Below are 18,836 nucleotides of genomic sequence, written 5' to 3' on the forward strand. Positions count from 1 at the left end.
ACACTGGTGATATAGTCGGAATGAGAGCCTAGTAGACTACACTTTGAATCTGGCCTGGAGACCTGAGGGGAACAGGGTGCATGCTCACCCAGGAAAAAAAGGGGCATAATTCTTTCTACCCACCTGTCTCCCTCACACACACAACAGTGCCTGGAAACCAACTGAAAGAGGGTGGGTGCCATTTTGTACATAAGTACTTAGCAGCTATAGCAGCTCTTGTGCACTTGCCCAGAAACTAGCAAGGACAGATGCCATCTTGGCAGCTCCATGCAATGGGGGCAGATAAGGTGCCATGCTGACATTAGCAACAGTTGAAGAGACTCTTGTATGTGCCCAGTAACTGGTGGGAAGAAGGGGTGATTTTGAAATGATTAAGGCTGCAGCCAGTGTGTATTGTGCACATGTGGGATCCAGGGATTTTACCAGAGGGAAAAATCCATGTTTCCCACTGTCTTTGAGTCTGCTAGTTTGATGGGGGCTGGGCACCCATGTACAACTGTGAGGTGCCCCCAGCTTCTCAATGTATTGCTGGCACGAGGTTCAAACCGTCTATGCAGTATACTCACATGCAGCTGGCTCTGGGGACATCTCTGCCTCTCTGTGAATGGGGCCAGGCTAGTGGGGCAGAGTGGATCCTATGTACAACATGACTGTGATTGTGCCTTGTGGGATAACACTATGGGAACCCTGCGACTGAGAGAGTACAGAGTGTTGCTGGTTTTCTGGGTAATTACTGTTTATAGCTCCACACACTCTGAGCTCCCTAATTAGGGTGGGACATTGCAGCAGGATCTGTGCTCATCCTTTGTGCAATTCATATACCAGCATAGGTGAAAGTTACACCCACTGCGGCCTAACTCTCAGGCATTGGACACCTTAGAAGAGCAGAGGGAAAGGTGTGATGATGCCAACATAGGTGGTCATTCCCTCCTTTCTGTTGGCAATTAAGAAGACATACCATGTCCAAAATGGGTGTGACCCTGGATACTCACTCCATCCTGGAGCATAGACTAGAGCCCCCAGGACACACTCAGCTCAAGCATCTGGGTAGTCACTAAAAGAGCAGATGCTCCGCTAAGCCACAGAAGCATAGTTCAAAAATAATCCATCAGAGGAAAAATCCAATAAATGTCTCCACAAATGCCTAAAAATAAATGCAGAAATTCAAGATAAAGAAAAAAGAAAACAACATAATTCCACCAAAGGAATGCAAACACTTCAATATTAGACTTTGAAGATGAAGAGGTTGATGAAATACCTGAAATGTAATTCAAAAAATTAATCAAAGGATTAAGAAGCAATGAGAAGGCCGGTGCCATGGTTTAACAGGATAATCTTCCGCCTTGCGGCACCAGCACACCGGGTTCTAGTCCCAGTCGGGGCGCTGGATTCTATCCCAGTTGCTCCTCTTCCAGGCCAGCTCTCTGCTATGGCCCGGGAAGGCAGTGGAGGATGGCCCAAGTCCTTGGGCCCTGTACCCGCATGGGAGACCAGGATAAGCACCTGGCTCCTGGTTTTGGATCAGTGAGATGTGCCGGCCACAGTGGCCATTGGAGGGTGAACCAACGGCAAAAAGGAAGACCTTTCTCTCTGTCTCTCTCTCTCACTGTCCACTCTGCCTGTTAAAAAAAAAGAAGCAATGAGAAAAAATTCAAAAATGAAAGAAATTCATAAATGACATGAAAGAAAACTTGTTCCATAAAGTTGAGATTTTTAGAGAAACCAAAATAAATTATTAGAAATGAAGAGTTAAATATGTCAAATAAAAAGGCAGTGGAAAGTCCTAACAACAGACTGGTTGAGGCGGAAGAAAGAATATCTGAGCTAGAACACAATCACTGGGAATTTTTCAGTAAGAACAACAAAAAAAGAAGAAATTAGAAAAATTTAAAACAGTGTTGGAGACTGTTGGGATACTATCAAAGGACCCAGCATATGGGTCTTAGGAGTTCCTGAAGGTGTGGAAAGAGAAAATGGATTAGAAAACATATTCAGTGAAATAATTACAGAAAACTTCCCTAATTTGGAAAAAAAAAGAGAAGTCAAAGTACACGAGGCACACAGAACTCCTTATAGCCATGACAAGAAAAGTCTTCATCACAACACATTACAATCAAATTTTCAACAATAAAACACAAAGAAAAGATTCTAAAATGAGCATAAAATACCAAATTGCTCTCACAGGGTCTACAACTGCACTCACATCTGAATTCTCATCAGAAACTCTGCAGGCTAGGAGAGAATGGAGAGACATAATACAAGTCTTTGAAAAAACAGTTAACCCCGCATACTGTACCATGTAAAGCTATCATTTATGAATTAAGGTGAAATAAAGAGCTTCCATAACAAACAGAAATTGAGTGTCACCACTCGCTTACCCTTACAAAAGTGCCTTAAGAATGTGCTACACACAGAAACACAGAAAGTTAGACTTCATTATGAAAGAATGTGAAGGCAGTAAAAGTACAAAAGAAATATAAAGCAAACAATATGAATATATATAGAAAAAAATGCCAGGGCCAAGCCATTACTTATTGATCATAACCTTGATGTAAATGGCCTGAACTCTCCAGTTAAAAGATACAGACTTGTTGAATGGATTGAAAATCGAGACCTGTCTATTTGCTGCCTACAAGAAACACACCTCAACAGCAAGGAGAAATGCAAATTGAAAGTGAAAGAATGGGAAAAGTTATTCCACACTAATGGAAAGCAAAAAAGTGGCTGGTGCCATGGCTCACTTGGTTAATCCTCTGCCTGTGGTGCTGGCATCCCATATGGGCACTGGGTTCTAGTCCTGGTTGCTCCTCTTCCAGTCCAGCTCTCTGCTGTGGCCCAAGGGGGCACTAGAGGATGGCCCAAGTGCTTGGGCCCCTGCACCCACTTGGGAGACCAAGAGAAGGCACCTGGCTCCTGGCTTCTTATTGGTGCAGTGCCAGTGGCCATTTGGAGAGTCAACCAATGGAAGGAAGACCTTTCTCTCTGTCTCTCTCACTGTCTATAACTCTACCTGTCAAATAAATTAACAACAACAACAAAAAAGAACAAGTGTAGTCATCCTAATATCAGACAACATAGACTTTAACCAAAATATTGTTAAAAGATTCAAAGAAGGGCACTATGTGGAGATTAAGTGATCAATTCAACATAAGATGATACAATAATAAATGTTTAAAATCCAATGCCAGGGCATCTGGTTATTTACAAGAAATATTAACAGATCTAATGGGAGACATAGATTCCAATACAATAGTAATGAGAGACATCAACACTGATTTTCCTCAATGGACAGATCAACTAGACAGAAAATCAACAAAGAAACAACAGAGCTAATTGATATTATGGATTAAGTAAACCTAAATGATATTGACAGAGCTTTTCATTCCACAGTTGTAAGACACATTATTTTCATCATTGTATGGAACATTCTATGTTATAGACCATATGCTAGGCCATAAAGCAAGTCTTAGAAATCTTAAAAATCTGAATCATGCCATGCATCTTCTCTGACCATAATGGAATTAAACAGGAAATTAACAACTCAAGAATTTATAAAACATATGCAAACACATGGAGACTGAAGAACATGTGCCTGAATGAATAGTGGGTCATAGAAGAAATAGAAATAAAAAAAAATGTTCTGGAAATGAATGAAGATAACACAACACATCAAAACTTATAGAATACAGCCAAAGTAGTGTAAGAGGGAAGTTTATAACAATTGAATGCCTACATCAAAAAATTGGAAAGGTACCAAATAAACAAACTTTCTTTTTTTTTTTTTCATTTTTTAAATTTTCAATGTATTTTTTTAGTTTTCTTTTTTTTTAACTTTTATTTAATGAATATAAATTTCCAGTGTACAGCTTATGGATTACAATGGCTTCCCCCCCCATAACTTCCCTCCCACCCACAACCCTCCCCTCTCCCGCTCCCTCTCCCCTTCCATTTGCATCAAGATTCATTTTCAATTCTATTTATATACAGAAGATCAATTTAGTATAAAGAGTTCAACAGTTTGCACCCACATAGAAACACAAAGTGAAACATACTGTTTGAGTACTAGTTATAGCATTAAATCACAATGTACAGCACATTAAGGACAGAGATCCCACATGAGGAGCAAGTGCACAGTGGCTCCTGTTGTTGACCCAACAAATTGACACTCTAGTTTATGGCGACAGTAACCATCCTAGGCTGTCGTCATGAGTTGCCAAGGCTATGGAAGCCTTCCAAGTTTGCCGACTCTGATCATATTTAGACAAGGTCATAGAAGACAGAATGAGGATAGTAACCAATGATCTCAAGAGTGGCATTTACCAGGTCTGAACAATTATACAGCATTAAGTGGGGAAGAGGACCATCAGTACACACAGGTTGGGAGTAGAGCCATTGGTGGTAGAGTAGAGGTTATGATTACAAAGGAATGAGGCCCAAGTGCACTAGACAGGGCCTAGAACAAAGGACAGAGTCATTATTAGAGGAGCTAAGAAAGGTGCTGTCTAAGCTACAATTAAGTTTTCTGATTGAGAGGCAAATAGAACCTGATAGAAGGGGATTGATAATAATCTGTTGGGCTTTAGGCCTTGTGAGTTAAGAGGCCCAGACCTATCTATCTCTTCACATGGGGTATATCCTAAGGGAGGTGTGAACCTCCTAGGGGAAGGCACTCTGTTGACTTTCATTACTTGGCTGGCCTGGGAGGAGAGCTGGCCAGGTAAAGGCAGGGGGCATCTCTAACAAGAAATGTACAGTTCTGCCTGCAATGTTGCTGACCCTACTTGACCATCCCCTCAGCTGCAGTGGTCACTTTGGAAGTTGGGCTGAGTGAAGGGCTTTTCAGCTTAGAGCCAATAAGATCTGTGGCTCTGACCTGGGCATCCTTTGACTCCAGGGCAGGTCCATTTCCAGTGATCCAACTCTTGGCAGAGCTGCCAGGGCTCTTCACAAGCTGACTTCTGCTGAAGCCCAGGCTTACCACATTGAAAGCCACTGCAGTGGACTGGCCTGTTGGGTCTCCTTGAGGGCAGATCACTGTACAGATCAGCCATTAATAGGCCTGCCACCCATTGCTTCTGATGCTGAGCTTTCTTTTCCTCCTGGTTTGTGTTAAAGCAGACCAGAGGATGCAAGTCAAGGGAGTGCTCAAGTCCCATCTCTAATCTTCGGTGGCCTGAACTACAAGTCTATAGTCACAGGCATGTTCTGTAGTAGTTTTTCTAAGGTAGACAATGCCCATGAGGAAAATTATATTCTCACTTTAAAACTTTCTTTCCCTTTGGTCTGAAAGGGAGGTTTTTTCTACTTACTGTATACTTCGCTGATGGCGAAGTGAATCTAGCTATGAGATTATTATTTGAGTTCTTATTTTGGCTATGCTATTGCAGAAAAATGTTAGCCATCTCTTTTATAAGGTCCAAAGATTAAATTGTGCATCCTACAGATTCCTTCATAATAGAATTAGTTTCCTACCTTGAAGAGAATAGAGAAATGAAAGAACAAGTTGGGCTTAGAATAGAGAAATGAGGGAGCAAGTCCTAGATCGCTTGCTGACAATAGCAATATCACATGAATACTTAGCAAACCATTTCAACCATTAGATAACAACTTAAGAAAACATTTACCAGAAGGTCCAATGCCTTCTATAAATTTTAAGAATCATGTATTTGAAAACACCTCTTAAATATCTAACATGGTGTAGTTTGTTTAACCAGTAAACTTAAGCACAACCATCTAAAATGTTTTTAGTTTCTTTCTACCAACAAGTCTAAAACATATGATACACAGATTCAGGTCCCACAAATTAAAATGTATCTTTGATTGATTTTAGCAGCTTAAATTTATGGACAATCTTATCTATAATCCATTTAAAATAAAACTCTTAATAAAATTTCCCCATGTGGGCATACAATATGTACACACATATAATATAGCATAATAGACCAATATAGCAATTTTAATAATAGCTTTTAAAATCTTTAACTCTTTTTGTAGATTGCCAATTGATTTGAATTGCTTTTTCTTTTTAGTAACCTCAGTTAACCATACTTTCTCTCAGTTGGTACTGTTAATACATTATTGGCTTCATCTGTTTACAGAGCCATCCCAAAGTACTGAATACAATAAAAGTGGCTGGAAAAAGTCCATAGGAACCTATAGGAGGACAGCTAAACACAGAACCAACAACGCTTTAGTTTTATGAGCAGCACATCATATATAACTGTGGATGACAAAAGACTTTAAGTCGCCATGTTTAAAATTATAAACTCATCAACCAACAAGAGGCACTTGCTTACTTCACAGTATTTTTGAAAGCACCTGTAGGATTTTACAAGTATTTAACCCTTTAAGCCTCTGGGGCTTTCTCATTAAGATAACTATCATGTCTAGTAACACAAGATCATTAGACTTTTTAATTCTCAAACATTTGTATTAATAGCATTTTCCATTATAGAAACTTAAAGTCTGGTACCACATCACATCTTGACAGTACTTCTAATATACTCCAAATAGACTGATTAGTTGGTGTCTCTATAAGATGAGAGACATAGGTCCTTCGATTTTTTCAGTTGGGCCCAAACTGGAAAAACCAAAGTCCAGGATTTACTGGAAATTTTAGAGACCAGATTGTTTGAAATTTTGATTTTTTGAATGCCTGTCAAGAATGCCAAGAAGGCTCAAAATCCAAAATATCTGGTTGAAATAAGATTTCTTAAAATCATGACATAACATAGACCAAATTTGATCATTGTTACAAGGTGATTATTCAAATTTTTGAAATTACGCACATATTTAAATAACCCATAGCTCTTAATAAAAATTCAGCTGTTTTTGAACAATTAGAATTTAACAGACATCAAGAGAACATAATAGATTACTTTAACACATTGCTTTAACAGAGCATCAGAGTTTAATTCTATGTCAAAGAGAAATTGAGCTTCCTGTGATCTTTTGCTGTGAGGTTTCCTTCCTTTACCTTCTTTCATATTGGTGACCATGTTTCTGTGTTTCTGTGTGTAACACATCTTTAAGCATCTTTTGCAGGGCAGGATGAGTGGCAACAAATTCTTTCAGTTTCTGTTTGCTATGAAAAGTCTTAATTTCACCTTCATTCACAAATGAGAGCTTTGCAGGATATAGTATTCTGGGCTGGCAGTTTTTCTCTCTTAGTACCTGGGCTATGTCTCGCCATTCCCTTCTAGCTTGTAGGGTTTCTGATGAGAAGTCTGCTGTGAGTCTAATTGGAGATCCTCTAAGAGTGATCTGACGTTTCTCTCTTGCACCTTTTAGGATCTTTTCTTTATGTTTCACTGTGGTGAGTTTGATTACAACATGTCGTGGTGAGGATCTCTTTTGGTCATGTTTATTAGGGGTTCTATAAGCTTCCTGTACTAAGATGCCTCTGTCCTTCTCCAAACCTGGGAAATTTTCTGCTAGTATCTCACTGAAAATGCCTTCTAATCCTTTCTCCCTCTCCATGCCTTCAGGAACTCCTAGAACCCGAATGTTGGTTTTTTTAATAGTATCCTGTAGATTCCCGACAATATTTTTTAGATTTCTAATTTCTTCTTCTTTTCTTTGGTTTGCCTGTTCCTTTCCTGTTCTCTGTCTTCTAAGTCTGATATTCTCTCTTCTGCTTTGCCCATTCTGTTTTTAAGGCTCTCTAATGTGTTTGTCATTTGATCTATTGAATTCTTCATTTCATTATGATTTCTAGTCACTATCAGAGTTTCTTGTTCCACTAGTTGTTTCATTTCATTTTGATTCCTCCTTAATACTTTACTTTCACGAGAGAGATTTTCTATCTTGTCCATGAAGGATTTCTGTAGTTCAAGAATTTGTTTTTGAGAACTTCTTAATGTTCTTATCAATGTTTTGAGATCTGCTTCTTGCATTTCTTAGATCTCATCATCTTCATAATCTTGAATTGGGGTGTCTTTTTCATTTGGGGGCATCATAGTTTCTTCTTTGTTCTTGTTAGCTTGGTTTTTGCGTTTGTTGTTTGGCATGTTGGAGATATTTGGTTTCTTCACTGTGGTGTTTTTTTCTTGTTACACTATGGCTCTGTATTAAGTGGACTGTCTGCTTTCAGTGGAGCCTTAGAGGCTTCAGATGAGTATGGACTGAGAGCTGTGTTTGGTTCCTCAGGGTTGAGGGTGTGTCAAGGATGACACTCCCAGGTTAGGTGTGGTAAATCTCTCTTTCTTTTTTTGATTTAAAAGGGAAGTAATTCCGCACAGCTGAACGTAATTGGAGGTAGTTAGCAGGCAAATGATATACCCACAGGAGCCAGAGATCGGAAGCTCTTTCCCAAGGACCACACAGGGAATCTCTGCTGCCCTCAGTGTGGGCTCCAATTCTCCTGCAGTCTCCCACTGGGTTGCCAAGTTAGATGCTAATCTCCTGTTATTTCACCCCTCCCCACAGAGTCAGGTTTTTCTGCTAGGCTCAGGGCTGGTGCAGACCTGAGGTCGCCCTGCTTATGACGTATGTCCAAAATGGCGCCTGCTCTGTCTTGCTCGCCTGTGAGAGGTGAGCGGAGAGAGAGAAACTTGTGTCCGTATCAGTCACTTTTTTTATTTTTTTTTCTCTCTCTTCTAGTTAGCCTGGTGAACTTTTCCCCACGGAGTTTCAAGCCTCGTTCCCTCTAGCCTCCTCTTTCCGCTTGCCTGCTGGTATCTCGGGCTATGGAGGTTCAGCTCACCTCGCGTTCCAGCGCTGGTGCGTTGAGTCTGCCGCTGGTGTCCCGAACTTGGGCTCCCACGCTCTCCACGCAGGTCCACTGTGAATCACTAGTTCCGGAAGAGTTTCCTCTGCTGTTTCATCCCCTACTCTTCCTTGACCCTGCAGTATCTCCACTTATATTAAACTTTCTCTCCCCCCGGACTAAGTGTGCTTCCTGCCTATTCCGCCATCTTGCCGCCTCTCCCCAAATAAACAAACTTTCAATACATCTAAGGTGTGGGGTTTCAAAAATGAATGAGACAGAACACAGACATTTTCACATGCAGAGTGCTCCCCAGATTGCTCTGGCCAGCACTTTTTATTAGAGGATACCAGCAAGTCTAGAAGCTAGCAAGCACATAGGCACAGTTGGTGTACAACTTTAGGTGGAAAAGGAATCCAGTCTGGTGATCCATGACAGAGAACAGAGCAGTGGTGTAAATCTTCAAAGACAGGTCCATTCAAATACTTGGATGTCTACAAATTCTGGAAAACATCCCAGGTACCAATTAATGTCCATTAGCCCCCTGCTGTCTCTGCTGCCACATTCCTTTGAGGGTAAGTGTGCCCATTCCCCAGCCTCTTTTGGTGGATATCAGAAACTGTGGCTATACCTCTAACTTCAGGGGAGTATGTTCTCCTGAGAGACACTTAGGCAGCATCCTTTACTTCCCCCTTTTCTTTATTTTAAGCATAGATCTAGATTAGGTATGCATGAGATGATGCATGTATCAAACACAGGATGAGGACCATAATAACTGGTACCACAAAGTGCAGCAGCCAATGCAGCCAGAATCCCAATTGCCACCATTCAGGTTTAATATTTAAATATTTAAATTCATTTTTGATGTTATCAATTTCCTTTTGAATTAAATTAGAATTATCTGTGATGTTGAAACAACATAATCCTGGAAATTATTGTCATCCAATTTGATGTTTAAGTGGTAAATAATCAATAGCAGCACAATTTTTTAATTTAATGAATTCATTTTTACATAGATACAACTGTAATAGAACAGTGGTTCTTTCCCCCTAACCCTCCATCCCCCTCCCATCTCACCTCCCATTCCCTCTCCCATCTCCTTCCTCATTATGGATCATTTTTAGTAGGACTTTATATACAGAGGACCAACTCTATGCTAATCATAGATTTCAACAACTTGCCCCCATGCCAACACACAACATGTAGGGTACAGTTTAGGGAGAGAATTTGCAGTTGATTCTCATATTACAATTCAATAGGGACAGAGGTCCTACCTGGGGAGCAAGTGCACAGTGATTACTGTTTTTCCTTTAACAATTAACACTCTTTTTATGATGTCAGTGATCATCTGATGCCCTTGTCATGGGCTGCCAGGGCTATGGAAGCCTTTTGTGACCATAGACACCATTGGTATTTGGACACAGCCATAAGCGAAGAGGATGTTCTCTTCTTCCTTCAGAGAACAGTGTCTCCTTTGATGACCTTTTCTTTCCTCTGAGGTCTCACAGAGATCTCCATGTAGGATTTTTTTTGTCAGAGTTTTGTCTTTCCATGCCTGAAATGCTCTTGCAGGCCTTTCAGCCTGACCAGGAAGCCTTGAGGGTTGATTCTGAGGTCAGAATGTTATTTACTGCAAAAGTCATTCTAGGAGTCTGCTGTGTGGACTGCTTCCCATGTTGGTCCTTCCTTCCTTTTTAATTCTATTTTTTTTAACCAGGTACTTGATGTTATTTATATTATCACTTTTAAACTTAGACTGGTCTATCTGTTGAAGCATAATTTTGTAAAACACCTTCATGAATTTGAATTAACTCTAAATGCAGCGATGGCCTTAGCAGTTTTTTTTTTTTTAAATAGGCAAGCTCTTCTAGGAAGATGGGTGATAACAATTCCAAAAACAGGATAACAACACAGGGTTTCCTACAGGTATCTTTACTTCAGGAGTAACAGTTGTTAAACAGTAAGAGCCAACAGGGAGGGAAAAGCATAACATAATGATTAACAAGATCAAAGTAGAACTGTATGTAAGTTGAGCAAAAATAGTGGTAAATAAAGTCTCAGGAGTTTCTAGAATGTGTTTCTGTTGTGCAGAAGCAATCAGCAATCAATGACTTCATATATCCCCAGGTGGTCAATTTGTCTTGGGGGACTTGCAATGAAGTGGCTTTGTTTTTGATTCTTTGAAAGAGGGTGAAACAGTGGCACTGATTTTTTGTCTTCTTTAGTTGTAAAGGAGGAATTGTATCCTGTAACTGCTGGTGCCAACTCATGGTGTCTGTAGGTCAGACACAGTGGGCTGGAATCCACACAGGACCTGTAAAGGCATAAAACAGAAACAAACCCTCTTCCCCATGTTTTGAGTGGTTTAGAGCCCTTTGAGTTAGGATGGGGGGGCTACTTATAAACTAACAGTCGTGGTTCTTCATGAGCTGGATGGGAATGCTGTTGTCCTAGGGTTTTAGAATCAAGAGAGGTAGAATTGAATTTTGAAAAATAAGTTAAATGATTAAGTGTAAATAAAAGAATGGCCATTTTATGATTAATCTCCCCAGGGGTGTTTCCCCCTTTTCTTTTGTTTTTGAAGAAGAGTTTTAAGCATATGATGGGTGTGCTCAACAATGGCTTGACCTGCAGGATTATGGGATATCTTATAATATCTTATAATTGACAAAAATGATTGAATGCAGAAGAGGTATAGGTGGGCCCATTATCAGTCTTTAATTGAATAAGTAACAAATCTTACATTATGGATAATGCTTTACTTGTCAAGATAAAACTAATGTAAATGGTTTATACCATCATCCTTCCTTCAAATAGATTTTTATAAACAAATGTCTGGGCTTGATTTATTAAAAAAAATTGAACACAATGACATAGCAAGTAGATTCTCCTTTAAGTGGAATTGTCCAAATGTAACCTGAATGGGTATTAATAATAACATGTCAATAAGAGAAGGATTTTGATAAAGGACAATGAGTTATGTCCATTTGTCAAAGCTCATTGGCATGATGGCTTGGTGTTGCTCTTATTGGCTCCATAAAGACCATGTGGCTATGCCTGGGCATGACAGATCCCCTGTCACACTGTTACCAGATCTGGTACCTGCTCCAATCACCACCATTTGCCAAGGCTAGAGGAATGCTTTCAGGAACATATCAGCTTTGTGCACTTGGAATTTTCTATACCATATGGATAGCAGTTGCTGCCCATGTCCTGGACCTCAGCACATGTCATTGTCATATTTTACATAAGATCACATCAGGGGAACCATCATCCTGACCTTGATTTGACATCTGCAGTCACAGCCCTGTTGGCCTGACAACTGCACCTGGGTGGGATGGGAGGAGAGGAGCAGCTGCTAATGAGCCCAGCTGGCTGGAAACTCCATTTCAACTACCACACCTTGGTTACCATGGGTTTGGCAAGCTGTTTTTTAGTAAATTATATATTTTTGGAAATGAACCAGTGTCAGTTGACAGACTTCCTGAAAAAAAAAAAAAACAGCCAGGTGGGCTCAGCCAGCAAGCCCTTCTCTCCTTAGACTCAGAGGCTCAGTGATGAGGGGTAGCCCTGATGAGTAGCCAGGGAAGATTGAAGGCAAGCCCTGGGAGGCCCTCTCAACCAGACTTTCCTTCACATTTGAATGTACAACCCATCCCACCTGTCAGAAGGCCTCCACCCTTAGGCCTTGCTTTCTGCTGTTATGCTGTCTCTCAGGCCTGCAGGTTCCTCTCCCACCGCACACTAAGAGCTGGAACAGGTGGCCTGGAGGGAAGGACAGACACCATGGGCCACTTGGGGTAGACACAGAAACATCAATATCTGCCATAGAAGGTGTCCCATCCTCTTCACTCACAGCTAATGTTAAGCCCATTTCCCTCCATATACATGGCTTGCTACAGTCCCTACTGCCACGACAGCATTTTGCTCCCTCCCATCCATGGAAGGGGCCAGGCAGAGACCTCATACTCCAAGTACAGGAAAAATAAATAGAGGAAATATATGTTTTGAACAATAAATATGGTATCTAGAATGTAACACTGCATGACATTTAAAAATGTTACAAAAGCGCTTTTATAGAATTATAATCAATATATATCATTTGGACACAGTAACACAATGGAAACCAGTAACTTTATTACTGCTATTGATTCTGAAACAGACAATAAAGATAGACTCATTTATTTGATGGGAGGAATGTCTCTGAAAGAGTGGAAATTGAAATGATACCATACACTGCCTTTAAGGGTGAATACACACGTAACTGAACAACAAGGAAGATTGTTTTTCACTAGGTTGATGTCTCAAATTAAAATGTCTAACTCATTAAAGTTAGAGCATCTTATCAACCCCATCACACCACACTCCTTGTCAACCTCCCAAATTCACCATCTCTGTATATTAGGAAAATGATTTTTTTTTTTGACAGGCAGAGTGGACAGTGAGAGAGAGACAAAGAGAAAGGTCTTCCTTTGCCGTTGGTTCACCCTCCAATGGCCGCCGCAGCCAGCACACTGCGGCCAGCGCACCATGCTGATCCGAAGCCAGGAGCCAGGTGCTTCTCCTGGTCTCCCATGGGGTACAGGGCCCAAGGACTTGGGCCATCCTCCACTGCACTACTGGGCCATAGCAGAGAGCTGGACTGGAAGAGGGGCAACTGGGACAGAATCTGGCGCCCCGACCGGGACTAGAACCCGGTGTGCCGGCGCCGCTAGGCAGAGGATTAGCCTGTTGAGCCATGGTACCGGCCAGGAAAATGATTTTTACCTAAAAATAGGCACACTATAGGATAATCATTTTTATTTTCAATATTTATTTTGATCTTCTGCTTTGTTTCAGTTTGTCTGTTTTTGAATAATTTATTTTCCATCCATAATCAGATTTTTAGGCCCTATGCTTTTAATGTTAATTTTCCATGTAAAACCTTCAAATGTATTAAAATTGTATTGTTATTTTTCAATTCATTTTTGCCTTTTTAATTTTATTTTTGAATAAAGAACAAAGAGCTAACTTTGAACATTTTGCTATATTTTTTCATGTGTATCAAGAAGACTTGCATAAAATCTGTTTAGCTTATCTTGCTTAATAGCTGCTACTGTAATTCACAATACATGAGCAAAAATATCTGTTGTGATGTATTTTCTTGGTAACTAAGATGAAAGTGGAAGTCATTGAGATAATTTTGTTGGAATGTTGATTATAAAGGAGGAAGTTTTACCTGCAAAATCATTTTCTTTATCCCTTCCTAGAACACAGTGTGTTGGTCATATATGTAGCCATGAGATAAGAGTATGGAGACTATAAGCCACATGGTCATGATCATGTTAATGTTACACTCTCAGACTACTGTATTATCCCCAGATCATATAATTTGGGGAGCTTGTTAGAAAAATACAAATGATTTAGAAAAGCCCATGAGTTCAATTATCTATTATACTCAATCAGGTTTATTCTTAACTGAATGGAAACAATATTTTATTTAGTTATTTATTTATAATCATTATCAATCACCCTCCTTATCTCTTACCCAGGTTGTCCATTATGGTAATTTAGTCTCCCACAAATGATGCATGAAGCCCCTCTGGTATTAGGGAAAAGACTTCCCAGTGTCTGTCCCCCTCAGCTTCAACACAATCCTAGCATTACTTCAGGAGCATAACTGTGAAAGATTTACCAAATCATATAGATATATTGTAGACGATACTATTTTTAGAGTCTAAAACGATGCTTGTTGTTCCTCTTTTCTATTAAAAGAGACAGGTGGGGAAGCAGGACACACAGCAGACTCATAGAATGGCAAATGCCCAAAACAGCACTCCTGCCTCAGAATCAACCCTTGGGACATTCAGATCTGGCTAAAAGGTCCATGAGAGTCTCATAGGCATGGAAAGCCATGACACCATAGCAAAAAACAATCTAAATGAAAGACCCTGGTGAACAAGACCCCAGCAGAAGGAACAGGCCATCAAGGAGAGAGGCGCCTTTCTCTGAAGGGAGGAAGGAACCTCCACTGTGACACGGCCTTGACTAAACAAGTTCAGAGTCGGTGAACTCAAGGGACTTCCATAGCCTAGACAGCTCATAGCAAGAGTCTCGGGTGATTGATGACATCACAAATAAGAGTGCCAATTGTTAAATCAACAATGGGAGTCACTGGGTACATCCTCCCCACGTAGGATCTCTGTCCTTAATGTGTTTTACTATGAAACTTTAAAACACTACTAATCGAACAATACCCTATACCTTGTGCGGTTGTGTGAATGCAGCCTGTTGAAATCCTTGCTTAGTATATACTAAGTTGATCTTCAGTATATGAAGGTAATTGAAAATGAAACTCGATAAAGGGTGGGATGGGAGAGGGAGAGGGGAGGGCCACGGGAGGGAGGGAGGTTGGGGGGGAAGCCGCAACAATACAAAAGTTGCACTTTGTAAATCCACATTTATGAAATAAAAAAAATTTAAAAAGAGACAGCTGATTATAATTAATTTAATCAAAACAGCAGTATTATTTTTACTTCAATATGACTTCATTATTGTAGTTTTTTCCTACAATAAGCAAACGTGTAGAGAAAGCAATTTTCAAGACATTTCTTAAAATTTTCCCTTTAAATTAATAAATAGATGGCAGTCAGAAAGCTAGAGAAATTAAGAAAAGGTATTATAATTTAAATAAATACCTATTGGGGACATACTAATACTTGCCTGTTAATTATACACATTCAATTCTTGCTAGTAATCCCTGGCTCATTTTGTTATCACTTATTTTTATCCACAAAATAATTGTAATCATAGCACATCAGGTTAATCTGACACTTAGAGTGTACACAGCAATCCACCTTCCTGATAATTCACTTGTGAGGAAGCAGAGAGTGGCTCAACTAGATGGGTTCCTCCCACAGACACAGGAGACCTGGATTGAGTTTCTGCCTCCTGGCTTTGGCCTGGCCAAGCTGAAGCTATTTAGGGCACTTGGGAATGGAAGTAAACAGAAGATTCATTCTCTTCTCTCTCTGTCCCCCTCTCTCCCTCTCTCCCTCTCTCTCCCCCTCTCTCCCTCTCTCCCTCTCCCCCTCTCCTTCTCTCCCTCCCTCCATCTCTACAATTCTACCCTTTCAAAAAAAAAAATAAATGAATATTTTTTTGACAGGCAGAGTTAGACAGTGAGAGAGAGAGACAGAGAGAAAGGTCTTCCTTCTGTTGGTTCACCCCCAAATGGCTGCTATGGCCGGCATACTGCAGCGATCCGAAGCCAGGAGTCAGGTGCTTCCTCCTGGTCTCCCATGCAGGTGCAGGTCCCAAGCACTTGGGTCATACTCCACTGCCTTCCTGGGCCGCAGCAGAGAGCTAGACTGGAAGAGGAGCAACCGGGACAGAATCCAGCCCCCAACCAGGACTAGAACCCAGGATCTGGCACCGCAGGCAGAGTATTAGCCTAGTGAGCCATGGCACTGGCATGAATACTTTTTTGAAAAGATTTATTTTATTTGAAATGCAGAGGCAAGAAAGAGAGGTCTTCCATCTGCTGGTTCATTCCCCAAATGGCTGCAGCTGCTGCAGCTGCGCCAATCCAAAGCCAGGAGTCAGGAGCTTCGTCCATGTCTCCTGCACTAGTGCAGGGGCCCAAGCACTTGAGCAATCTTTGACTGCTTTCCCAGGCCACAGCCGACAGCTGGATCAGAAGTGGACCAGCCAGGACATGAACTGGAGCCCATATGGGAAGCCAGCACTGCAGGCAGCAGCTTTATCTGCTATGCCAAATGCCAGCCCCAGTGAACACAATTTTAAAATAATACATTTTTAAAAGTTGGCGGTATTGTGGCAGCAGCTGGCTTCCAGGAAGCTCACCAATTATTAAGAGCCTGGCCCTGCACATTGCTACAGTGAGCTGGGCTGAACCGCTGTGCCACAGGTCCTTTTAGAATAAATCATGGGATTGAGCTTCATTCAGATGTAGTGCAATACGCCAAGGAAAAACTGGAGAGCTTTGTCAAAAATAATAGCTTTGATAAATTTGAGTTCTGTGAACCTGCATTTGTAGTTGGTAACCACCTCTAGAAATGTCTTACAGTTATCAGTATGATCAAATTTATTGTGATGCTAGGGTCCAAAAAGGCCATGAAATCTATGTGAAAATTTTACTGAATGTGGGAGGCATGCTAGTCATGCCTATAGAAGATCAGTTAACACAGATTATGTGACCGGGACAAAACACTTGGGAAAGTAAAAATATCCTTGCTGTTTCATTTGCTCCACTTGTGCAGCCAAGTAAGAATGGTTATGGCAAGCCTGCTTCTGTGGGACTCCTCCCTGTGCTGTCAGGAACCTGCAGGACTTGGCTTGTATTTATATTCACAGCCCACTTAGAAATTTCATAAACAATGAAATGCAGGCCAAAAGGCTCCACCCAAAAGGAAAAGAAAGAGAGTGAAACAGAATTAACAGGCACGTCCTTGTAGGTAATCAGCTTATGCCTCAGCCTCTTAGTGAGGAGGATGAGAAAATGGAAGATCCCAAAGAAGAGGAGAAAGATCACAGTGAAGCTATGAAGCCAGAAGAGCTGCCTCAGAATTCATGGAGAAAGAAAATCATCAGCTGCCCTCCCTGAGTCTTTAAAAGCTTAATTGGCTGGCACCGCGGCTCAGTAGGCTAATCCTCTGCCTGCAGTGCCAGCACACCGGGTTCTAGTCGGGGCACAGGATTCTGTCCCGGTTGCTCCTCTTCCAGTCCAGCTGTGGCCCAGGAGTGCAGTGGAGGATGGCCCAAGTGTTGAGACCAGGAGGAAGCACCTGGCTCCTGGTTTTGGATTGCTACAGCCCGCCAGCCGTGGCAACCATTTAGGGAGTGAACCAATGGAAGGAAGACTTTTCTCTCTGTCTCTCTCACTGTCTATAATTCTACCTGTCAAATAAATTTTAAAATATTTCTTAAAAAGAAAAAAAAAAAGGGCCGGCACCATGGCTCACAATGCTAATCTTCCCCCTGTGGCACCGGCACCCCAGATTCTAGTCCTGGATGGGGTACCGGACTCTGTCCCGGTTGCTCCTCTTCTAGTCCAGCTCTCTGCTGTGGCCTGGGAGTGCAGTGGAGGATGGCCCAAGTGCTTGGGCCCTGCACCCGCATGGGAGACCAGGAGAAGCACCTGGCTCCTGGCTTTGGATCAGTGCAGTGCTTTGAACTACAGCGGCCATTGGGGGGTGAACCAATGGAAAAGGAAGACCTTTCTCTCTATCTCTCTCTCTCACTGTCCACTCTGCCTGTCAAAAAAAAAAAAAAAAAGCTTGATTGACATGTTTTACAGACAAAAAACAGATTGAGAATAAAAAATGCCTACTGATAATTCCTGTAGACTTGAGCATGCAGCATTTGTTAGGAGTTAAAATAACTATTTCTTTCATCAGAGTGAATTTTAGGGAGGAAAAAGTATAACTTGTTTCTGTTAGTAACAAAAATAATGTACTAAGACATTAAAAAGAATCCCTTTTATAAAATCTATTTTTTTTTAAACCTTGGGAAAATGCTGCTGTATAAGAGTCACCCACAATGCTGGAGCTCTTAAACCAAATACTTTTTTTTTATTTTATTTATTTATTTTTTATTTTTGACAGGCAGAGTGGACAGTGAGAGAGAGAGAGACAGTGAGAGAAAGGTCTTCCTTTTGCCGTTGGTTCACCCTCCAATGGCCACCGCGGCCGGCGCGCTGCGCTGGTCTGATGGCAGGAGCCAGGTGCTCATCCTGGTCTCCCATGGGGTGCAGGGCCCAAGCACTTGGGCCATCCTCCACTGCACTCCCTGGCCACAGCAGAGAGCTGGACTAGAAGAGGGGCAACCGGGACAGAATCCGGCTCCCCGACCGGGACTAGAACCTGGTGTGCCAGCACCGCTAGGTGGAGGACTAGCCTATTGAGCCATGGCACCGGCCAAACCAAATACTTGTTACACTGAACTATAGAAAAATGATCCTTAATAGACCTTGAAAATCGCCAGAGTCAAGATAACCTCACTAACTTTAAATACTGAAAATATAAAGGAGCAATAAAAACTGAGGGTTATATTAAGTGTATTTTTTTTTTAACAGATAGAGTTAGAGAAAAAGATCTTCCTTCCGTTGGTTCACTCCTCAAATGGCTGC

General features: G+C 41.3%; 1 pseudogene; it reads left to right on the plus strand.

The window, feature by feature from the left end:
* The first annotated feature begins 968 nt into the window (after nucleotides 1-968).
* Nucleotides 969-17,312, plus strand: LOC133755730 (protein-L-isoaspartate O-methyltransferase domain-containing protein 1-like; annotated as a pseudogene).
* The last annotated feature ends 1,524 nt before the right edge of the window (nucleotides 17,313-18,836 follow it).

This window comes from Lepus europaeus, unplaced genomic scaffold (genome assembly GCF_033115175.1).
Source record: "Lepus europaeus isolate LE1 unplaced genomic scaffold, mLepTim1.pri SCAFFOLD_92, whole genome shotgun sequence".
Lineage (NCBI taxonomy): Eukaryota > Metazoa > Chordata > Mammalia > Lagomorpha > Leporidae > Lepus > Lepus europaeus.